Source organism: Labrus bergylta, chromosome 8, assembly GCF_963930695.1.
Source record: "Labrus bergylta chromosome 8, fLabBer1.1, whole genome shotgun sequence".
NCBI lineage: Eukaryota > Metazoa > Chordata > Actinopteri > Labriformes > Labridae > Labrus > Labrus bergylta.
Window position 1 is genome coordinate 23,558,881 of NC_089202.1, and position 7,740 is coordinate 23,566,620.

Consider the following 7,740-nt stretch of genomic DNA (forward strand, 5'->3'; position numbering starts at 1 on the left):
CTTTGGCAAGGAGAGAGAAGGAGGTCCGCTCACAGGAGCCGTCAGTGCCAGCCTCAAAGTCAAAGTCAGAGTCAGCGTCAGAGTCAGACTCAGAGTCAAGGGCGTCGGAAAAAACTTCAACGTTCAAGAACTCTATTGGCATCATGAGGGGAAAATGACATTGCATGTGTGTCAGCTTCTTATAGGACTGTCAGCTTCCTATTTATGCAATAATTGGATCACAATTAACACGTAATTTTTTTTAATCGCATTATTTCCATGCAGTTTAGTCCCTCCTGGCGCACCGTAGTTTATCCACTGTAACGTCTTCCTGCAACCAGAGTGATGGAAGTAAACAGCATGGTGGCGCCCTTTGCATGTCTCATATCACTCAGAGAAACCTCCTACACGCCTAGTTGACGAGTCAAAGGTAATGATATCAAACATTTAATTTTTTAACCCTTCAGATATTTTCCTTGGCTTTGATGTATAAAGTTTCTCGCTTCTTGATAAAGTCGAATGTGACGCAGAAAAGTTTGTTGATTTATATGAATGAATCTCTTCGTAAGGGCGTCTCACGCTTGTATGTATTTGGGTGTATGTGTTGTCAGTGGGAGGGGGGCTTTTGGGGTTTGCAGGCTGGAGAGCAGAGGGACGCAGGGTGCTAACAGCCAGCACAGCGAGGGGAGGCGAACACGTCACGATGTGCAAAGAGCCCCTGTTAGTAGAACTGACTTTAACCTTTATTCACTAAAAGATCCCGACACCCTCAGTCACCCATCATCCTCTAGTCCTCACCCCCACCGTGTCCAGGCAGAACACATGCTAAGTTGAAGTGCTGGCTTCTCTGACAACAATGCAGCAGCCAGTACGTCCTCCTTCTAACTTTACATTCTGGTCCTGAATGCTCTGGATTTGTTTGGACCAGAGAAGTTAGGCGGTTTTAAGGCACCCCCACACGGCCGTTTTGGACCTCCCATGGTTTGCCAGATATGAGAGCAGTTATCAGGTCAAACCAACAGGTGTTGCAGCGATGGAAGCGGGCAAGAGAACTGGTTCAGATAGAAGTGATTGTACCCGACCTAAAAAGCCTCTGCATGTTTCTAATAAGCTCCACGAGCAGAAACGTGCTCAAACTAGGATCAATGTTGGAGATGCTTTTGAAAAATGGAGAGAGGTTAGAACGCAGAAAGGTTTACAGACCGATGCAGAGCTGGCTAAACACTGAAGCTTCAGTGCCGGTAGCATTGACTCTAGAGAGGAGGGGGCGGGGGAAGACAGCTCTCTCTGATGTTCTGAATATAGACTGCAGTACCTATCTTAAACACTAGGTGTCAGAGTTACATATTGCTCCTAGAAGTCCTAAAATCAAGCATTTAAAGAGAAAAAAAAAGATCATGATAGAAATTTTGAACTTTAGCCTGACTTTCTTTGGCCGACTGAAAATGGAAACTTGCAGTGTGTGCAAAACGCAACATAGTCATTGACTGCTAGTTTTCGAACGAAGCTGACTTCCTTTTCATCACATCAGCTAGCCTACCTGTTGTTACCCAGCTGGTCCTGTTAGAATGATTAGCTGAGCTAGCTAAGCAAGAGCACAGCCTGAGATTGATTGACACATGTACAGACAAATCAGTGTTGAATTTTGACCCGTGGTGCATTACTTATGTTTTTCTATTGGTTTAAACAGCAACAGCCTTGGCAACAACATTAATTGACATGTTAACAGACAAATAAGTGTTGTTAGAAACCGGGACATACAGTATTAGTGTTTTATAAATATTTGTGAGGACTCCGGTCACAGAGCTTGAAAACGAAACGGTCCAGGTCAAATCGGGAGTTCGGCTCACCCCGAACACAAACTGGGTCATGTTGTTTCTTGTTCTGAAATGAACCGTGTACAGAAATGCAAACAATCAAATCCACTAACTCTCCCCCAACACCTTCACATAAACTCCCCGTGGGATAGAAACAAACGATCTATAAGCTGTAATCTGGAGGTCTCATGGCCTGTGTTCGTCTTGGCTGCTGGACGGGCTGAATGCTGCTGGAGGTGGGATTAGCATCACGGCTAAAATAACAGCGAGGAAACTGGAAGAAAGCCAAACTGGCCGAAGAAAAGGTCTATTGTTGTCCGAGTGTTGTTATTGCCTGGAATTATCTGCGCTTAGTTACACCATAATGGACACACACACAGTCATGCACACACAGGCACATGCGCAGACACACGTACACTTGTGCACACACAAAAACCACATTGTAAGCCAGAGTGTTATTTTTGCAGATTTCCCACAGTTCCCATGCCTTTAAATAATCCGCACAACACACTCGGGTGTTTCCGTTTTTTTTTAATACAGTATCACACCTCTCGCCGTGTCCCGATCAATATTATCGATCCTCCCGCGTTTTAATCCTCGTGTTTATCCGCTTCAGGTACATCATCGCTGAATTCCCAAAAGTGTGAAAGACATGAAGAGCTCGCGTCCCCTCAACCTCCAGCAGACGGTGCGTCAGAGTTTTCGCAGCTCTGGTCAGGATGTGATGTGATCCGCTTTCAGTGTTTGACCCCATTAAAATGGCCGTCGCGGGCCAGAGTTCAAAAAGAGGATTATGGCTTCTTGCCAATGACCTGTTTGAACCCTAAAGGGTGCCACAGCAGTGATTAGGGAATATTATCGGGGTGATGTGGCAGAGACACGACAGGGAGCGAGGAGAGAGGTCGTATGAGTCACTGCATTTGAGTCATGTACATTTTTAGGCATATCGGTGGCAAAAGGAAGGCAGTGTTAGAGGATGCACTATAAGTTTGGACTAAAGCATATAGGAAAATCTCTCGAGTCCCAAAAGCGGCGTCCTCTGTTCTGCAAAATAAAGTCATTAAGTGCATACAACTGCAGTTCTTTAAGTGTCCACTTGGGGCTGGCTACAAAAGCCAAGGTAAAAACAATTAATCCCTCATATTAAAATGATTATTTTGACATCAGAAATAAACATGCTTACATCCTGGCCGCAGTTATGCCTCATTTTCAAACTGTATAATTTGCCCACAGTGATATTTAGGAACGTATGACCAGAGCCGCCATCAGTCCGTGTGGTTGTCTTTCCATTTAAAATTTGAAAGCATCTTTGGAACAGCCACGGCCGGCAAGCAGGAGCCACCTCGTCTTTATTTACTTCAGTGATTTTCTTTCTGCATAAAAGGTTTTTTGTTCCGCTTGTGAATGTCCCCGCGTGAACACAGATTTTTTTAAATATTTATTTCTGGGCTTTTGTCGCAGAGATAGGACAGTAGATAGAGTCATGGAGAGAGAGAGAGAGTGGGGAAGCAGCCACAGGTCGGATCCGCTCAGTGGCGATTCTAGAGTCTGTTGGGGCCCTGGGCAAAAATTTATTTCGGCCCCCCTCCAACCAACATTCATCACATTAATGTCTGCCAGTTTCTCGACGCTATCTCATCTCCCTTTTTCTTTATTTCTTTTTCCACTCCCAGACGGATATTTCCTCTTCATTTTCCTTCATTGACTTTCATTGCTGATAACATCAAGAGCATATAAGAGCATATGGGTTAATTTGCAGGAAGGATTTCTCCTTTGTATTCCTCTCGTTCCTGTTGTCCACACTTCATCTTCGCTGAGGTGGAGGTCGGAGCAGGCCATGCCTGAGTGAGGACGGCGGTGGTTGTGGGGACGACACAGTCCGATGGTGGAGACTGGGGGTCGGGTGGTGTTGATTATCTTTTCATAACAAAGACTCAAAGTCATTTTTCATATCAGCAACAACAACAGCAACAACAATGAAGTGCAAATGTAAATATTTTCAAAGGTAAACACAGAGACACTTTTCTATACTCAGCCCACCACTGATTGTCCGCGTGGTTGTTGTTTTTTTCTCCTAATTACGATCCGTCTGAAATGTTTTCGGCCTTTGAGCTGAGCAGGTTGGAGTTGGAGAGATTGTGAGTGTTGAGGGAGAGATGAGGTTGAAGTTGATGGTCGGGTGGGAGGATGGGGGGGGGGGAGGGAGGAGGAGGTTGGGAGTTAGGAGTGGGGAGCCCCTTCCTCGTGCCTCCAGTCGAGCAGAAAATCTCAGCAAATTAGTTACCGCGACGACGGCTGGTCAGGGGAGCTTTCATCCAGCGCAGCAGGGAAGCCGCCATGGGACGGGGATAAGAAACCCCCCCCCCATAACAACATCTTCCTCACCCTTCTTCACCACTCCGCCTCACCCCTTTCTCCTTTCTCCCCCCTCCCAACCCCCCGTGAGTCACTGTCCAGCCATCCATTACTGTTTCCTGGCAGCGGAGCGGGGAGCAGAAGAGTGATCGACGGCCTGTTGGGCTGTTAAACGGCTCTCCAGCATTAGCACCCATGAAAAGGTGTCACATAAACACCGAGCAGCTGCTAAGAACTGCTGAAGTCCCCCGGTGCAGGACCTGAATCTGTGTGTGCGTGTGTGTACAAGAACATAAAGAGACAACGGTGGAAAGTAACACAGTACATTTACTGAAGTCCTGTCCTTGTACTTTTTGCAATTTCTACACTCAGTCTTGCTCCACCTCAATACGGCCTTTTTCAGTATTTAAGGCGCTCTTCAATAAATTCAACTTGTCAACCCTTGTTCACATTCAATCTTTTTGAATAAGGAAATATAATTAGTAATCGCCACTGAGTGCAGGATGAGTCATCAGACATTCAAAATGTTTTAAATGAAGAGAAAATAACGTTATTATGATGTAAAAATCCTCAAATAATACTTTAATTAAATATATTTGGCAGATGATGGAAGATAAATGAATATTCAACACAATAATTCTGGATTAAAAAAAATTATGGGGACTATATACATGAATAGTGGGGGCAATGTAGAGACAGAGGGGATGTGACAGAGGCGGATACAGTGTGAATGGGCACACGCCATCCGGAACAAAACCGTGGCGCTGACGGACCGCGGCACACACAGAGTGAATGTGTGAATTGGGGGTTTGGGGGGTTTACAGTCAGCTGAATCAGCACCAGTGTTGGGCTCGTTACTGAAAAAAAGGAATATATTACTCATTACTCGTTACTCTTTTTAAAAGTAATATAATTACTTTACTTATTACTCCCTCCCAGTAATATGTTACACTACTTGTTATATTACTTTTTGTATTAAGCCACACATTTCATTAGTTCTTTTTCACTTGTAGCTGCGAACAATTAAAATCCAGTCTTGTTGTTTTGTAGGTATTGTAGGGCTACAGCTATCCTCCGCGGCCGTAGAGGGCTCGTTGGAGGGGTTTATTCACAGGAACTTCACATTGTTGTGCTGTTGTTGTGCTTAAGGAGGTTTGAGGTCAGTAGAAAGAGACCTAGTATCGGGACACAATCTACATCTGACAACGATGTTCTTGTCATCTTTCCTCTTAAGAAAACTAAAGTAATGGGAATATTTCCAGACGCTGAATGTAAACATGAGCGCTTCCATCTTCCAAGCCAACCATGTGTGACAACAATTGACAAAATAAGCCCAATGGCAAAAAAAAAAAAAAAAAACTACCCGCGGCAGCACCTAAAGTGAATCCCAATTCTGCAGGAAAACTACATACCTGGCAACAATGATGCTCACTACCTTCCTGCTTGGCTGACGTGCGCGATGAAATTAATCTGGGAATTTTTGCATTTTAAACTGGGAGTGGGGTAATAACAACAACTGTAAGGTAGTAAAGAGTTATTTTTAACTGTAATAGTATTACTGGAATTTCATTAGTAATTTGTTACTCTACTCGTTACTAGTAAAAGTAATATTATTACTGTATCACTGACCAGCACACAGAAAACTTAAGATAACATTGTGACAAAGTGAGTGAGAAGCTCTTATCTCATACATCACTCGTCACTTAAATCTTCATTTGATATCAAATCACATTATTTGATTAAGTTTCAGTTCACATCAAAGTATAAATTAACTTAAAGCAAACACACAGTCTTGATTTAGTTCAGTCATTTTTATTTAGTTTCTGGAAACGCAAAGTATAACTGTTTGTCTCTTATCCATACTTCCCTCTGTTTGTTCAGTTCTCCATGTGGTTCCAGATTGATGATGTCATCGCTGACATCACTGGGGCAGACCATCTGAAGGGGTTTTATTTCTGAGAAATGTTTTCTTTCTAATCATTTTTTTCGATGTGGAAACCCACAAAACTTTAGTTTTAGTGAGACGAGGCCGGTGTTTCAGTTCAGCCGGTGACCCTATAAACTGATGACTTTCATTCAAATGCGTCAGCGGCTGCATTTCTTTTTTCTTTAAATAAATCTGATGAGTATTTTCTAACTTAACAAATAAAAAGGTTCAGGTTAGTTTTCCATGATTTCTTTTCAGATCAGATAAATAAATAAAATCCTCACAGTTTAGTTTGCACACACTCTACACACACACTGTCTACATGCATGTACACACACTTTGTGTCCAACCCTCCAGAGAAACACTCTCACTGCTGAGGACTGACTGATGCCCCAAGGATGAACGACTGCTAAAATCTATATGAAGGACTGAACATACACAGTATCACCTCTGAATTATCACCTTTCTGAACACACACACACACACAAACACACACACACACACACACACACACACACACACACACACACACACACACACACACACACACTGTCACACGTCCCTGCAACGCAACTCCCGACACAAATAAAAATTGTGTCCATTTTGTCAGCCGATATATTCAACGTCTCTCAGAGCCGAAGAATGAAAATCAATCCGGTACAAAAGAGTAAATGTTTTATCAGGTTTTAAATCTTGCAGGATTGATTTCTACAGCTTCTGATACCAAAAACACAACGCCTGGTGAGTGTAATCAATCCCTCGGATTTGTGGGCCATGTCTTGAAATCGATCAACATGCTCCCTGGATTTTTCACATTTAACACTTTAATCACTTAAGGAGAGAACACCTGGTTGGTTTTGGTCATTGACAATTCAAATAAAGTTATTTGGAACAGGTTGGCCTCTTCCTCAAATTTGCTGACAAGAGTGAAAGACAACACTACTCTGTGTTTTTGTAAAAATAGAATGTAAGAAAAGATTGAAGTCAAAGGTGCACTATGTAGATTTGGGAGTGAAATTTGAAAGTTGGAGAAGTGAAAGATACTATGCTATATTTTCTGAACTAAATACAAAAACGTTATTCAAAGGAAAAAAATGGGTCCCTGGACACTGTTTGGAGCTAAAGAGCTACCAGGCGAGTTATGGTTTCACTGTTGTGAAAGACCAACACCATAACTTCTCGTGTAGCATTTTATCTTCAAACAGTGTTAAAGGGAACACGTTTTCCTCTGAGAACAGTTTCTGTATGGAGTAATGAACATGTACCATAGAATCTGTACAATTCTCCAACTTTCACATTTCTCTACCAAAACTCCATAGTGCACCTTTAAGAATGAACGTCAAGAAAAACACGACAATATCGCTTCAAGTATGAAATATGGTTCAATGCAGCTAGGGTTATCTTTTGATAAGGCATCTGTTTTGATTTTATGAGCGATATGCAAAGTTAGGTGTAAGGTGGACCTAAACTTTGTGTGAAACTGAGTTCTTTCAAATCCAAAGACGTCAGCGTCGATTGCTCTGTCATTACTTCGTTTCCAGGTCCTCTGAAAAAGAAAGTGTAGACTGATGGAGTGATGAAAGATAGACGTAGCCAGAGGACTTCTGTTGCTCTGTTTCTTTGACCCCGGCCCTGCCTCCCAGTCTGAGGCCGTTCAACAGC